Raw genomic sequence first — 17,407 nt, 5'->3', positions numbered from 1 at the left:
AGAGAGAGAGAGAGAGAGAGATCTATATATAGAGAGAGATTTCTCTATATATAGAGATAGAGATCTATATAGATATATAACTTCTAGTGGTTCTATTTCTCTCCTTGAACCCTGACTAATACAAAGTGGATGTGGGTGGAGGACTGAACTTGTCTGCCAAAGTTCACTCTTGGGTCAATTTTGTCTCAAAAAAGCATTAAAAACCTGCACATTATGGGCGCCTGGGTGGCTCAGTGGGTTAAGCCGCTGCCTTCGGCTCAGGTCATGATCTCAGGGTCCTGGGATCGAGTCCCACATCAGGCTTTCTGCTCAGCAGGGAGCCTGCTTCCCTCTCTCTCTCTACCTGCTTCTCTGTCTACTTGTGATCTCTCTCTGTAAAATAAATAATAAAAAAAAATACAATCTTTAAAAAAAAAAAAAACCTGCACATTACAAAAACACAATGTAATTTAATTAATGTCTGCTGTAACTATTAGTCTACTCTCCTAAGACAAGGTTTATACACAACAGTCTCAAGTGCAGTTACAGGAAATCCCTGACAAGAAAAATAATTATGTAAAAACTTTAAATCATTTACTCTGAATAAAATTAATTCTTTTTAGTAACGTTGGAGATCTCTTCTAATAGGTTGTTTAAAACTAATTCTCACAATCCTTCTTTTGACCCAGTGATAGATTTTCCTTAAGCATATAATCAATTTCAATAAATCTTTTCATTCTGCCATTAAACATGAATTTTACAAGTTCTATTCCTAAACAACTTAATTAACTGGTTGGGAGATTGAAGAATATTCTTGCAAAGAAAAAAAATGTGCTGCCTGTACAGCTCAAGTTATTAGCTTGGGAGAGTGAATCACTCAGTAACTGAATAAAGAATCACTATAAATATTTAGTAGTTGTATATTCTGATGCAACTCTGCATCAGTCTGTCATACTGATAAATTCATTAACAATTTAAGCCTGGAGTTTGGGTCTAAACACACTCTGAATTATTTATTCTATCGTAAAACCATACAGCCTCTCTGGAAGGTGTATCCGTTGGTGGTAAAGTTTACTAATGCACATTTACAGTAATTGGAGAAACAATGGCAGCCGTGTCTCTCATGCTCTAAATCAGAGAAAATGTTAAGTCTACCGAGAAAAGGCCCATTTTCATAATGAAAATCTGAACATTGTTGCTGTATCCATTAGAGAAGGCAGGCACCATTCTCAAATTTATCTTGATTTAATGCACTGGCCAATGCATTCTCATGGACTCCTGTGTTCCATTATAAAGTTAGGATATTAGAAGAGATCTCCAACGTTACTAAAAAGAATTAATTTTATTCAGAGTAAATGATTTAAAGTTTTTACATAATCACACAAAAGCAAGACACTGAATGAGGAATGAAGGGAGAGGAGATGCAACATGGGGGGTTAATGTGGTAGGAGAAGAGTAAATGAAACAAGTTGGGATTGGGAGGGAGACAAACCATAAGTGACTCTTAATCTCACAAAACAAACTGAGGGTTGCTGGGCAGAGGGGGGTTGGGGGGGGGTTATGGACATTGGGTAGGGTATGTGCTATGGTGAGTGCTGTGAAGTTTGTAAACGTGGAGATTCACAGACCTGTACCCCTGGGGGAAAAAATATATATATATATATATATGTTTATAAAAAATAAAATTATTAAAAAAAAAAAAAAAGCAGGGCAAAGTTTAACTGAATTCAAATTGTTGTTGACTTTATATACAGAAAATAATTAATGAAAAAAACACTGAGGAGAGTTTTCTGCCTTTGCTGTTGGATCTTTTTGTCTTTTTAAAGATAACATTTACTAAACATTTACTCTGCGTCATGATCTGGAATAATTTTTGTTTACACACATCATTTTAATTTAGCTCTGCTGAGTGGGTACCATCATTTCCCCCCACTTCATTTTGTTCAAATTTTACTAAGATATAATTGATATATAATGCTAGATTAGTTTAAGGTGTGCAACATAATAACTTAATATATGAATGTATGGTGAAATGATAATCACAATAAGTCTAGTTAACATCCATCATTTCACATAGTTATAAATTTTTTTCTTGTGATAAAAACTTTTAAGATCTACTCTTATAGCAACTTTCAGATATATAATACAGTATTTCTAGTTATAGTCATCATGCTATACATTACATCCCCAGAACTTATTTATCTTATATCTGGAAGTTGGTATATTTTGACCACTTTCACTCATTTTCCTCAACCCTGAGCCCCTGCCTCTGGGGCCTACATATCTGCTCTCCATGTCTATGAGTTTGGGGGTTTTTAAAGATTCCCCATATAAGTCAGATCATGTAGTATTTGTCTGTCTGTCTGATTTATTTCACTTAGCATAATGCCCAAAATGTCCATCCGTATTCTCACAATGACCTTCCTTCTTCTTTATGGCTGAGTAATATTCCATTATATGTCACATTTTCTTTAACCATTATGTGTCAATGGATACTTAGATCGTTTCCATGTCTTGGCTACTGTAACTAATTCTCCAATGAACAATGAACATGGGAGTGTATATATTTCTTTGAGATGGTGACTTTGTTTCCTTTGGATATATATCCAAGGATATCCAAGTGGAATTCTTAGGACATATGGGAGTTCTATTTTTAAATTTTTGAGGAGCTTCCATACTGTTTTCCATAGTGGTTGTCCCAATTTACATTCCCACCAAGAGTGCACAAGGGTTCTCTTTTTTCCACATTCTCCTCACCAACACTTGTTACTTCTGGGTCTTTTTGACGACAGACATTTTAACAGGTGTGAGGTGATATCTCATTGTGGTTTTAATTTGCATTTTCTTGATGACTAAGTGATGCTGAGCACCTTTCCATGTATCTGCTGGCCATCTGTATGTCTTCTTTGGGAAAATGCCTATACAGTTTCTCTGTCCATTTCTAATTAGGTTGTTTGGGGTTTTGTTATTGAGTTTTATGAATTCTTTGTATATTTTAGTTATGAACCTCTTATCAAATTTATGATTTGCAAATATTTGCTCACATTCCTTAAGTTGCCTTTTCATTTTGTTAATGGAGTTTCCTTTGCTGTGCAGAAGCTTTTTAATTTTACGTAGTCCCACTTATTTTTGCTTTTGTTCCCTTCAGTTTTGATGTCAATTCCAAAAAATCATTGCCAAGACTAATGTCAAGGAGCTTACCCTCTATATTTTCTTCTAGGAGTTTTATGGTTTCAGGATTCCCCCCATTTAAAAAATATGAAAAATAAGGCTCAGAGAAGTTAAACAACTTATTCCAAGGTCACAAAACTAGGATTTAATGGTGCTGGGATCCAAACCAGGTCTATTGCCAAAGCCTACGCTCTAGTAGGCATACTCTCTCTCTAGGAAAGAGTTACTCCTCTCTACAGACTTGACTTTACAAAAAGTAAACAGAAAAAGACCATGGAGAGAAGGGCTATTTCATGTCTTTGAGACATGGTTCTTAAATTATTCATCTAATACTGTGGGACAAATAACCCCAAAATTCAGTGTTTATAACAACAAGAATCATGTGTTTTCTCATAACTTCATCCATGTTGGTCAAGAACTTGGCAGTGTCTTGGCTGGAGGGTTCTGGCTCAAGTGTCTCGTGAGGCTAGATGTCTGCTGGGACTTCAGCCATCTGAATCCATAAGTGGAGTTGGAGGATCTACTTCCAAGTCATCTTACTCAGATGGTTGTCAAGTTGGTGCTGGCTTTTGGCGAGAGGCCTCCATTCCCCTACACATGGGCCTTTCCACTGGGCTGCTTGAATGTCCTCACAGCATGATGACTGTCTTTACCCAGAACTAGCAATCCATGAAACCAAGTAGCCTCAGAAGTCATACATACACTGTGACTTCCACAGTATTCTGCTGGTCACACAAGTCAACTCTGACTCCATATAAGAGGACTAAAGAGGGTCTGAATACCAAGAAATAGGGATCTTCCTGGCGGTCATGTTGAAGGCCTGTCAGCTCAGTCCTCTTGCTATTTCTGTGGCAATTAGCAGATTACTTTCTGCCTATGACCATGTTTCATTTGCCTCTCTGGCCATCCAAAGAAAGTCATAAAATTGTCAGAAAACCACTGAATCTCAGAGTATCCTTAGCTGGTTATATGAATGCCGGCAGCTGAAAGAGGGTGAGCTCAGATTTTGAGCAACAGCAGGTGATGGAGCACTTACTACCCTGTTCAGAGTGGGGGGCCCTAAACGGCAGCAATGAGGAAAGGTATCTCCCAGGAGATTTAATCTTCAGAAAGAAAGAAAGTCAACATGCAAAAAAGAGTGGAGGGCGGAGCATAAAGAGCATGGAAACTACAGGCGGGGGAGGAAGCACAGTGAAAATGGAGGAACAGAGAAAGGGTGTGTGAGGAAGGGAAAGGAAGTGTAAAAGGATTGAAGTAAAGGCATCAAATCCCCAAAGACTGAGGCACTGACAGTGAGTCTGTAAGAAGGAGCAGACCTGGTACCCAGAGCTTCCCACCCAGCATGAGGACAGATCAGCAAAAGGACGGAGTAACCAAGAGGGACACACCACCACCACCACAGGCATGAGACGAAACAACATTCCCCTGGTGAGGAGAGCTTGTAACAAAATCAAGGCCCACACTTCAAAAGGGTATAGGGAAAGAAAAAAAAAAAAAAAAATATATATATATATATAGTAAAAGTAATACATGTTGCTGAAAACTCAAGCAGTACAGAAATAATAAAAGCAGAAACTAGAAGTCCCACATTCCCTAAAGACGGCTTGCATTTACAATTTGGTATAAGTCTTTGTGCCTTTTCTGCCACTCTAACACCGTATAATGATACAAGATTGCCCTGTGTATATTCTACTATAATTTTTTTAAAGATTTTATTTATTATTCTACTGTAATTGCTTTTTCACAGAAAAACAGAGCTTTGATACCTTTCTGTGTTAGTAATAGGAATGCCTCATTCTTTTTTAAGTTTCTTGATATTCTGTTTTATGACTCTTGCATGACTTATTTAATCACTCCCCTAAGAAAGGACATTTGAATTATTTCTCATTACTCACTGCTATAAACAATGCTTCAGGAAACATCCTATGTAATATCGTTGCATAACTGTGAGGAGCATTTCTGTGCAAAAATTCCCAGAAGTAAGATTGCCAGATCAAAGAGTATGCACATTCACATTTTTAATAGATATTGCCTTCCCAAAAGGTTGTACCAATTTGCATGCATGTATTTTCGGTGTGTAGATTAACTTAACCTTCAAGCAAACTCAACTATAAGCGTATTCATAATTTAAATAAGGTTTTTTTTAAAAGATTTTATTTATTTATTTGACAGACAGAAATCACAAGTAGGCAGAGAGGCAGGCAGAGAGAAGGGGGGAAGCAGGCTCCCTGTGGAGCAGAGAGCCTGATGTGGGGCTCGATCCCAGGACCCTGGGATCATGACCTGAGCTGAAGGCAGAGGCTTTAACCCACTGAGCCACCCAAGTGCCCCTTAAATAAGTTTTTGTCAAATCGTCCTGAGCCTACCGTGTTATGGTGAAAATTCCATGCACTTGGAAAGAATCATTATATCGTAGGGTAAAATACATCAGATGAACAAAACATTATACTTACCCAAGTAATTATGCACGCATTTCCACAGATTTGAAGTATATATTAAAGGCTTTCAGCTACTATATGGCTCCAATCCAGAAGCCATCGTGTCTCCTCAATTTTCCCTCTACTTTCCAATTCCCCACATTCTTCAGGAACTCCTTCTATCTAGAAAAAGCATCAAATAAGCCAGGCTCATTTTAGTGTGTGTTGGCTTTCTTTGTGACCCTTTTCAGGAGTATTTGCATCTTAGAACTTAGAGTGCAGAGAAATTAATTTTTAATGGTAGTACTTTTGATTAAAGTGTTAAACAGGACTTAAACAAATAGAAGGGAAGATGAAAGTCCCTAATGATAACCTCACAGCTGCCTAGAAAACTAGTTCCAGGAAATGAAAGGAAGGAGCCATTGCCCACACTTAGGTGTATCCCGTAGCACAACTCTGTGGTCCCAGGTGATAGACATCTACTAGTAAATATTTTCAATTTCCTTTGGTCGATCCCTAAAACAGTCACTACCAGCCAACCTTCTTCTCTGCCTGCCCACTTGTGCTCCCTTCACACACCTCATTTGCCAGAAATCACAAGAGCACAGCTAAAAGAGACCCACCCCCTTGCCGAATCCCCAGAAAGACTCCCTTCTAAGTGCAAGCAGTCTCCCTTTGGACTTGACTACAAATCACCTCCCAGATGCCTTCAAGGCTGACAGGAAATGAAAAGCAGCTCTATTTCACTAAAACCTGAGGACTCTTTGAATAGGTTAAAGTTTCATTTAGGCCAATCTTCAGGATAATAGGATTGTTTCTCAAGATATTGTTTTCTGGGAGGAGTCAAGATGGCGGAGAAGTAGCAGCTGAGACTACTTCAGGTTGCAGGAGATCAGCTAGATAGCTTATCTAAAGATTGCAAACACCTACAAATCCAACGGGAGATCGAAGAGAAGAACAGCAATTCTAGAAACAGAAAATCAACCACTTTCTGAAAGGTAGGACTGGCGGAGAAGTGAATCCAAAGCGACGGGAAGATAGACCCCAGGGGGAGGGGCCGGCGCCCGGCAAGCGGCGGAGCCACGGAGCACAAAATCAGGACTTTTAAAAGTCTGTTCCGCTGAGGGACATCGCTCCAGAGGCTTAACTGGGGTGAAGCCCACGCGGGGCCAGTGTGGCCTCACGTCCCGCAGGGTCACGGAAGGATCGGGGTGTCTGAGTGTCGCAGAGCTTGCAGGTATTAGAACGGGGAAGCCGGCTACAGAGACAGAGCCGAGGAGTGAGCTCTAAGCTCAGGGTTACCTTGAACCGGTCTCAGGCTCGGTGAGCTCGGAGCGCGGCTGGAGGCCAGGCAGACGGGAGTAATTGGGCGCTGTTCCCTGAGGGCGCACTGAGGAGTGGGACCCCGAGCTCTCGGCTCCTTCGGGCCGGAGACTGGGAGGCCGCCATCTTCATTCCCGTCCTCCGGACTCTACGGAAAGCGCTCAGGGAACAAAAGCTCCCGAAAGCAAACCCGAGCAGATTACTCAGCCCGGCCCCTGGTAAGGGCGGTGCGACTCCGCCTGGGGCAAAGACACTTGAGAATCACTACAACAGGCCCCTCCCCCAGAAGATCAACAAGAAACCCAGCCAGGACCAAGTTCACTTACCGAGGAGTGCAGTTTCAATACCAAGGAGAGCAGCGGAATTCCAGAGGAGGAGAAAGCAAAGCACGGAACTCATAGCTTTCTCCCCATGATTCTATAGCCTTGCAGTTAATTTAATTTTTTTTTCTTTTTCAATTTTTTTCTCTTCTTCTGCTAAATTTTTTTAAACTTTTACCCTTTTCTTTTTTAACGTTTTTTAACTAGTTTATCTAATATATATATTTTTTTTCCTTTTTATATTTTTTTCATTATTGGTTTTCTTTTTTATTGGTTTCTTTTTTCTTTTTTCTTTTTTTTTTTTTTTTCTTTCTGAAACTCTTTTTATCCCCTTCCCCCCCACTCCCTCACGATTTGGGATCTCTTCTGATTTGGCTAAAGCATATTTTCCTGGGGTTGTTGCCACCCTTTTAGTATTTTACTTACTCCTTCATATACTCTTATCTGGACAAAATGACAAGGCGGAAAAATTCACCACAAAAAAAAGAACAAGAGGCAGTACTAAAGGCTAAGGACCTAATCAATACAGACATTGGTAATATGTCAGATTTAGAGTTCAGAATGACTATTCTCAAGGTTCTAGCTGGGCTCGAAAAAGGCATGGAAGATATTAGAGAAACCCTCTCGGGAGATATAAAAGCCCTTTCTGGAGAAATAAAAGAACTGAAATCTAATCAAGTTGAAATAAAAAAAGCTATTAATGAGGTGCAATCAAAAATGGAGGCTCTCACTGCTAGGATAAATGAGGCAGAAGAAAGAATTAGCGATATAGAAGACCAAATGACAGAGAATAAGGAAGCTGAGCAAAAGAGGGACAAACAACTACTGGACCACGAGGGCAGAATTCGAGAGATAAGTGACACCATAAGACGAAACAACATTAGAATAATTGGGATTCCAGAAGAAGAAGAAAGAGAGAGGGGAGCAGAAGGTATATTGGAGAGAATTATTGGAGAGAATTTCCCCAATATGGCAAAGGGAACAAGCATCAAAATCCAGGAGGTTCAGAGAACCCCACTCAAAATCAATAAGAATAGGTCCACACCCCGCCACCTAATAGTAAAATTTACAAGTCTTAGTGACAAAGAGAAAATCCTGAAAGCAGCCCGGGAGAAGAAGTCTGTAACATACAATGGTAAAAATATTAGATTGGCAGCAGACTTATCCACAGAGACCTGGCAGGCCAGAAAGAGCTGGCATGATATATTCAGAGTACTAAACGAGAAAAACATGCAGCCAAGAATACTATATCCAGCTAGGCTATCATTGAAAATAGAAGGAGAGATTAAAAGCTTCCAGGACAAACAAAAACAGAAAGAATTTGCAAACACCAAGCCAGCTCTACAGGAAATATTGAAAGGGGTCCTCTAAGCAAAGAGAGAGCCTAAAAGTAGTAGATCAGAAAGGAACAGAAACAATATACAATAGCAGTCACTTTACAGGCAATACAATGGCACTAAATTCATATCTCTCAATAGTTACCCTGAATGTTAATGGGCTAAATGCCCCAATCAAAAGACACAGGGTATCAGAATGGATAAAAAAACAAAACCCATCTATATGTTGCCTACAAGAAACTCATTTTAAACCCGAAGACACTTTCAGATTTAAAGTAAGGGGGTGGAAAATAATTTACCATGCTAATGGACATCAGAAGAAAGCAGGAGTGGCAATCCTTATATCAGATCACTTAGATTTTAAACCAAAGACTATAATAAGAGATGAGGAAGGACACTATATCATACTCAAAGGATCTGTCCAACAAGAAGATCTAACAATTGTCAATATCTATGCCCCTAACGTGGGGCAGCCAACTATATAAACCAATTAATAACAAAATCAAAGAAACACATCGACAATCATACAATAATAGTAGGGGACTTTAACACTCCCCTCACTGAAATGGACAGATCATCCAAGCAAAAGATCAACAAGGAAATAAAGGCCTTAAATGACACACTGGACCAGATGGACATCACAGATATATTCAGAACATTTCATCCCAAAGCAACAGAATACACATTCTTCTCTAGTGCACATGGAACATTCTCCAGAATAGATCACATCCTTGGTTCTAAATCAGGTCTTAACTGTTATCAAAAAATTGGGATCATTCCCTGCATATTTTCAGACCACAATGCTCTGAAGCTAGAAGTCAATCGCAAGAGGAAATTTGGAAAGAACCCAAATATATGGCGACTAAACAGCACCCTTCTAAAGAATGAATGGGTCAACCAGGAAATTAAAGAAGAATTGAAAAAATTCATGGAAACAAATGATAATGAAAATACAACAGTTCAAAATCTGTGGGACACAACAAAGGCAGTCCTGAGAGGAAAATATATAGCGGTACAAGCCTTTCTCAAGAAACAAGAAAGGTCTCAGGTACACAACCTAACCCTACACCTAAAGGATCTGGAGAAAGAACAAGAAAGAAACCCTAAACCCAGCAGGAGAAGAGAAATCATAAAGATCAGAGCAGAAATCAATGAAATAGAAACCAAAAAAACAATAGAACAAATCAACGAGACTAGGAGCTGGTTCTTTGAAAGAATTAATAAAATTGATAAGCCCCTAGCCAGACTTATCAAAAAGAAAAGAGAAAGGACCCAAATAAATAAAATCATGAATGAAAGAGGAGAGATCACAACGAACACCAAAGAAATACAGATAATTATAAGAACATATTATGAGCAACTCTATGCCAACAAATTTGACAATCTGGAAGAAATGGATGCATTCCTAGAGACATATAAACTACCACAACTGAACCAGGAAGAAATAGAAAGCCTGAACAGACCCATAACCAGTAAGGAGATTGAAACAGTCATCAAAAATCTCCAAACAAACAAAAGCCCAGGGCCAGATGGCTTCCCGGGGGAATTCTACCAAACATTTAAAGAAGAACTAATTCCTATTCTCCTGAGACTGTTCCAAAAAATAGAAATGGAAGGAAAACTTCCAAACTCATTTTATGAGGCCAGCATCACCTTGATCCCCAAATCAGACAAGGATCTCATCAAAAAAGAGAACTACAGACCAATATCCTTGATGAACACAGATGCAAAAATTCTCACCAAAATACTAGCCAATAGGATTCAACAGTACATTAAAAGGATTATTCACCACGACCAAGTGGGATTTATTCCAGGGCTGCAAGGTTGGTTCAACATCCGCAAATCAATCAATGTGATACAACACATTAATAAAAGAAAAAACAGGAACCATATGATACTCTCCATAGATGCTGAAAAAGCATTTGACAAAGTACAGCATCCCTTCCTGATCAAAACTCTTCAAAGTGTAGGGATAGAGGGCACATACCTCAATATTATCAAAGCCATCTATGAAAAACCCATCGCAAATATCATTCTCAATGGAGAAAAACTGAAAGCTTTTCCGCTAAGGTCAGGAACACGGCAGGGATGTCCGTTATCACCACTGCTATTCAACATAGTACTAGAAGTCCTAGCCTCAGCAATCAGACAACAAAAAGAAATTAAAGGCATCCAAATCGGCAAAGAAGAAGTCAAACTATCACTCTTCACAGATGATATGATACTATATGTGGAAAACCCAAAAGACTCCACTCCAAAACTGCTAGAACTTGTACAGGAATTCAGTAACGTGTCAGGATATAAAATCAATGCACAGAAATCAGTCGCATTTCTCTACACCAACAACAAGACAGAAGAAAGAGAAATTAAGGAGTCAATCCCATTTACAATTGCACCCAAAACTATAAGATACCTAGGAATAAACCTAACCAAAGAGACTAAGAATCTATACACAGAAAACTATAAAGTACTCATGAAAGAAATTGAGGAAGACACAAAGAAATGGAAAAATGTTCCATGCTCCTGGATTGGAAGAATAAATATTGTGAAAATGTCTATGCTACCTAAAGCAATCTACACATTTAATGCAATTCCTATCAAAGTACCATCCATTTTTTTCAAAGAAATGGAACAAATAATCCTAAAATTTATATGGAACCAGAAAAGACCGCGAATAGCCAAAGGAATATTGAAAAAGAAAGCCAGAGTTGGTGGCATCACAATTCCGGACTTCAAGCTCTATTACAAAGCTGTCATCATCAAGACAGCATGGTACTGGCACAAAAACAGACACATAGATCAATGGAACAGAATAGAGAGCCCAGAAATAGACCCTCAACTCTATGGTCAACTAATCTTCGACAAAGCAGGAAAGAATGTCCAATGGAAAAAAGACAGCCTCTTCAATAAATGGTGTTGGGAAAATTGGACAGCCACATGCAGAAAAATGAAATTGGATCATTTCCTTACACCACACACGAAAATAGACTCAAAATGGATGAAGGACCTCAATGTGAGAAAGGAATCCATCAACATCCTTGAGGAGAACACAGGCAGCAACCTCTTCGACCTCAGCCGCAGCAACATCTGCCTAGGAACATCGCCAAAGGCAAGGGAAGCAAGGGCAAAAATGAACTATTGGGATTTTATCAAGATCAAAAGCTTTTGCACAGCAAAGGAAACAGTTCACAAAACCAAAAGACAACTGACAGAATGGGAGAAGATATTTGCAAACGACATATCAGATAAAGGGCTAGTGTCCAAAATCTATAAAGAACTTAGCAAACTCAACACCCAAAGAACAAATAATCCAATCAAGAAATGGGCAGAAGACATGAACAGACATTTCTACAAAGAAGACATCCAGATGGCCAACAGACACATGAAAATGTGCTCCATATCACTCGGCATCAGGGAAATACAAATCAAAACCACAATGAGATACCACCTCACACCAGTCCGAATGGCTAAAATTAACAAGTCCGGAAATGACAGATGCTGGCGAGGATGTGGAGAAAGGGGAACCCTCCTACACTGTTGGTGGGAATGTAAGCTGGTGCAACCACTCTGGAAAACAGCATGGAGGTTCCTCAAAATGTTGAAAATAGAACTACCCTATGACCCAGCAATTGCACTGCTGGGTATTTACCCTAAAGATACAAACGTAGTGATCCGAAGGGGCACGTGCACCCGAATGTTTATAGCAGCAATGTCTACAATAGCCAAACTATGGAAAGAACCTAGATGTCCATCAACAGACGAATGGGTAAAGAAGATGTGGTATATATATACAATGGAATACTATGCAGCCATCAAAAGAAATGAAATCTTGCCATTTGCGACAATGTGGATGGAACTAGAGGGTATCATGCTTAGCGAAATAAGTCAATCAGAGAAAGACAACTATCATATGATCTCCCTGATATGAGGGAGAGGAGATGCAACATGGGGGGTTAATGGGGTAGGAGAAGAGTAAATGAAACAAGTTGGGATTGGGAGGGAGACAAACCATAAGTGACTCTTAATCTCACAAAACAAACTGAGGGTTGCTGGGCAGAGGGGGGTTGGGAGGGTGGGGTTATGGACATTGGGTAGGGTATGTGCTATGGTGAGTGCTGTGAAGTGTGTAAACGTGGAGATTCACAGACCTGTACCCCTGGGGGGAAAAAAATATATATATATATATATGTTTATAAAAAATAAAATTATAAAAAAAAAAAAAGATATTGTTTTCTTCTCATGAATACATTTTTTTTTTCTTACTCATTTCTCTTTCTGGTCATAAATTTTGTTAACCTAATTCTAGGTAGGCATTAAAACATCTATCCATTATCCATTTGCCTTCCCCATAAGGATATGGCCACTTCATATCTCCCTCCCTTCCAATCCAGCCCAGTAACACCCAAGCTGACAACCACAGTCTCTGTCCCTCCTGCTTCAATGGTGAGAGATAGTGGGGGCTCTTATGGGTCAGCCCTGTGACAGGGGCCTGGCTGGCATGGTGCTCAGGGGCAGATTAACTAAGACTATTGTAGAGTGAGTCATGGGGGCCCAGCCCCATTTGGGAAACCCATATACTTAGGTATAGTTCTAAGTAACTCTTCACATAAGTTGTCTTCTTGGCAAATAATGAAAAGACCCATCAGAAGCATTAGTTCATGAGCACCAACATCAAAAATCGTGGGTCAGAGTGGCTCCCTATGTTGAATGGTCTCCCATCTTACATTGGCACTATTAAGCCTTATCCTCATTATTTGGGATGCATGGGTTAGTTGATATATAAAATGTTTTGGCCCCTGATATACAACATCCCTTGAACATTTGTTAATCCATTAATGTCTGTTCTTCTATTTATTCAACACATATTTATGACAGCCTATATGAGCAAGGCCCTGAGCTGGGACTATGATGGCAACAGTCCTAGGTACAAAAAGAGAAAAAAGCAGGCCCAGGACACGGTCTATTAAAAATACATTTAGGGGCACCTGGGTGACTCAGTGGGTTAAGCCTCTGCCTCTGGCTCAGGTCAAGATCTTAGGGTCCTGGGATCGAGCCCTGCATCTGGCTCTCTGCTCAGCAGGGGGCCTGTTTCCCCCTCTCCTCTGCCTGCCTCTCTGCCTACTTGTGTTCTCTCTGTCAAATAAATAAATAAAATCTTTTTTAAAAATTTTATGTTAACAAAGCCATCAGGGGAAGAAATAAGCATATTCTTTTCCAAACTTATAATTATCCAGAGTTACATTGGCGAGTAAGGGAGGATGGTGGAGCTGCAGACCGTGGGGAGACCCAGACCCACAGCCTGCTGCTGACCCTTCTATGAAGGCCCAGGCCATGCATTGCCAAAGCTGCAGAGGCTTGGCTGGGCTCTTATGGTGGAGATAAAAAATACTGGGGTCCAACACAACTCAAGGACAACTTTGAAAATTCTGCTTGCTGGACTGGAGCGAGATGAGAAGGTGGGAGATTAAGTATGTTAACACATTGTTCTACTCCACAGAAAGTGAGCCCAGTGTGACAGAGACCACTAGTTAACCTCCCTTCCCTCCTTCTGTAGTGGGAACTTGTTGCTGGCCCGTGACTCTCCAAATAGATTTCTTTCCCAGTATCCTCTGCATCTAGGTGTGAACTTCTGACTAGGTTTCACCAGTGGAATATGAGTAGAATGACAGGTACCATTGTCAGGATGTTCCATTACCTGGAAGCAGAAGACAGAAGATCCCCAAGATAGAAGGAAGCTGGATTTGTGAATTACCGTAAGGAAGAAAGCCCCCCGCTGAGCAGAATTCTACACATGAGAGTGTTAGGTGATGGAAAAATAAACTTCTCGTGTTAAGCCACTGGAAGTTTGAGGTTTATTTATGATAGCAGTTCCTTTTACCCTAGCTCACGGTGGCCGGGGTGGGTGGGGGTACTAAACTATGGAATTAAGGACAAGCACCTACTACCAATACTCTGTCAGGAAGAAAGCATTTGGAAGTTTTCTGATTCATAACACTGAGAAGGAAACAGTAGTTGAGGAAAAAGTTTGAACACACAGTTAACACACATCAGCTTAAACATGAAACAAGTCCAACATCTTCAGGAAACTGAACACTTCAGGTCTGCTCTCAGTTTCCCTGGTTGCCCATCCTACTTGACTTCTGCAGGCAGGGAGGGGTCCGAAGCAGGGAAGAGAAAGCTAGATCCTTCTGCAGGCTAATCAGAGGAAGGGGGTACTTACATCCTCCAGACGGCCCAGTAACTAAGGTCATTGGATCGAGGAGTTTTTGATTCTAGAACCTGGGGGTGGGAATATGAAGGAAAAGTGGATAGAAGACATTCCCAAATAACTACAATGCCAGGCAGAGTGAGGTGTCTGCCTGGGTGTCTTCCCAGGGGGAAGATGCCACAGCCCCTTGTAGGACACGGAAGGCTGAGGAGAGGACTGGAGGGCACTGACAACTCACTCTGAGGAAGGGCACGATTTTGACAAAAGCTTTCATGGACAAAAGGGCCCAGTTAGAAAATAGTGTTTCTTTTGGAAATGGTTATTCTTTGATCATTCTTACAGATGATTCTCTACAAACTACTCCATCAACTTCCAGATCACTTTCACAAGCCTTACCTATTCTCCTATTCACTTACAACCCTGGGAGGTGAGCCTCCCTGTTGGAACTGCCACATAGAATCTGTGATAGAGACATCATGCTTACACATTGTTTCCTTATCTCTTGATTAAAAACACATTCCTTACTGCATGAAGTGTATGTTTTCAAAAAGCCAGTTTCATTTATTTAAGCATGCTAGCTCAATTTAATCACTACCAACAAGCTCGCTCTATATTTGCCTTTGGTTATAAATTCTGATTTTACATTTCTTGGATCAGATATCAAATATTAATGAAATACATATAAAAAAAAAAACAAGCCAATTATTTCTCATGAGATGGGAAGCCTTTGGAAAACTCTGTTCGATTAATCTAGTCACCATTTCCCCTCTCCAAGGAGCAGCCTTGACCCTTAGGTCCCCTAAGAACTGTACAATTCCTGAGTCAATAGAAATGAATGTAGCAAAGTATTATAATCAGGGCTATTAACCCCTTATGGGATACCTTCTAGTCAAAGCTGCTTGAGCCTTCAAAGAATCTCATCAGTATCAAGAAGTCTGTGAAGAAAACCAAAAAAAAGAAAGTACCTTCAGACTCTGGAAACATTTTTACAGCAAAAGAATAGATGACAAAGCAATATAAATGATATCACAGATGTAAAACCTCCCAACTTAAAGAAGGAAAAATTAAAAGTGATTTCATTTTTGGTTGTCATATTTTAGGCACAGACGATCTTCATAATAACTCTGTACTTTATTCAAGTCTTCAACTACTATGTTTCAAAAGATTACTCATCTTGTTGAATCAGACATACATCAACATGGCAGAAGCTCAGGCAGAGGTCAGTTCATTAAAACCCATGGCAGTGACAGCACAGAAATAAGACAAAACCCAGAGCTGGGCTGGCTATTGGCCGTTGGAACCCAGGTCAGCATAGCATACCATGCAGGGGGACAGGGAGGCAGAAAATGGCAAGGCAAGTGCAGTATCAAGAAGCTGGAAGCCATTTCCTGAGAGGAAATTATTTCAGACAACTCCAGGATCGGAGAAAGCTACCCCTGGTTTTATCCTCTTCCTTCCACATGGTAGCTGTATGGCATTGGACAGTTACCTAAAACCTTCTCATCCCTAAAGTCGGGGTGATCATTGTCCCTGAGGTTCTTAGACCAGTCGGTGTATTAGTTCGCTAGGGTCGCCATAACAGAGAACAGGTGGCTGAAACAACAGAGTATTGTCTCACAGTTCTGAAACTGTTAGAAAGTAAGAAGTCTGAACTCTAAGTGTGGGCAGAGTTAGTTTCTTCTGAGAGCTACCAGTGAAGGCTGTGTCTCTGGCCTCTCTCCTTGGCTGGCTTCCAGATGGCCATCTTCTTCCTGTGTCCCTTCACCTCATCCTTCTTCTGCACATTTCTATCTCTGTGTCAGATTTCCCCTTTTAACAAAGACAGCAGTCATCTTGGATCAGGGGCCCATCCTACTCTGGTATGACCTTATCTTAACTAATCACATCTGCAACAACCCTGTTTTGCAAATAAGATCACACTCTGGAGCTTTGGGGATTAGGACGTCTGCATATGAATTTTGGGAGTGACACAATTCAACTATAACAACCAGTTTGCAAAAAAAAAAAAAAAAAAAAAAGTAACTGCTGTTTTGACCCAGTGCCTTTGAGTGTGGTGTCAGCCTCAGGGACAACTCCAGCTACGCGGGTGACTAACTGAGGAGGGCACTGCCGAATTGGCATCACGTAGGCCCCACTGCTGTATGAGATGGTTTCTCTTGCATCACGCATGTCTAGTTAACAGGTCCCACTGCAGAATGGAACCCTCTGGGCCAGGACCCAGGGGACTTACAGCATGTGTGAAGGGATTTTTATTTTGTCTTCCAGGTCAGCGGTTCTCAAACTTCATTTACCCAGGGAGCTTATTAGAACTGCAGATGCCTGAGCTGCACCCAGGAGACTGTGATTCAGCCAAATCCACCTGAACCAAGGCCCAGGAATTCATGTTACTATTTTCTGCTTCCACACTTCCACACCCCAGGCAGGTACCATCCATCAATTAGAGAACTCTGCCTTGTTGAACCTGGAAATGGTCACAGAATCCTTCTCAACACAGTAACCCAGGCAACTAATGATAATTGATGGTGAGATTAATTCCTATTAGTCTCCTATTCCTGCTAAGCCTTAGAGGGGCTCTGGGTCTCCTGGGGTAAAGGAGCACTCGGTGTACACAAGAGTCTGCACTATCTGTGCTGGAAAGAAAAGCTGACCTTG

This window comes from Lontra canadensis, unplaced genomic scaffold (assembly GCF_010015895.1).
Source record: "Lontra canadensis isolate GAN:19392208 unplaced genomic scaffold, GSC_riverotter_1.0 scaffold55, whole genome shotgun sequence".
NCBI classification, from domain to species: domain Eukaryota; kingdom Metazoa; phylum Chordata; class Mammalia; order Carnivora; family Mustelidae; genus Lontra; species Lontra canadensis.
Note: the sequence above shows the minus strand (reverse complement) of the source record.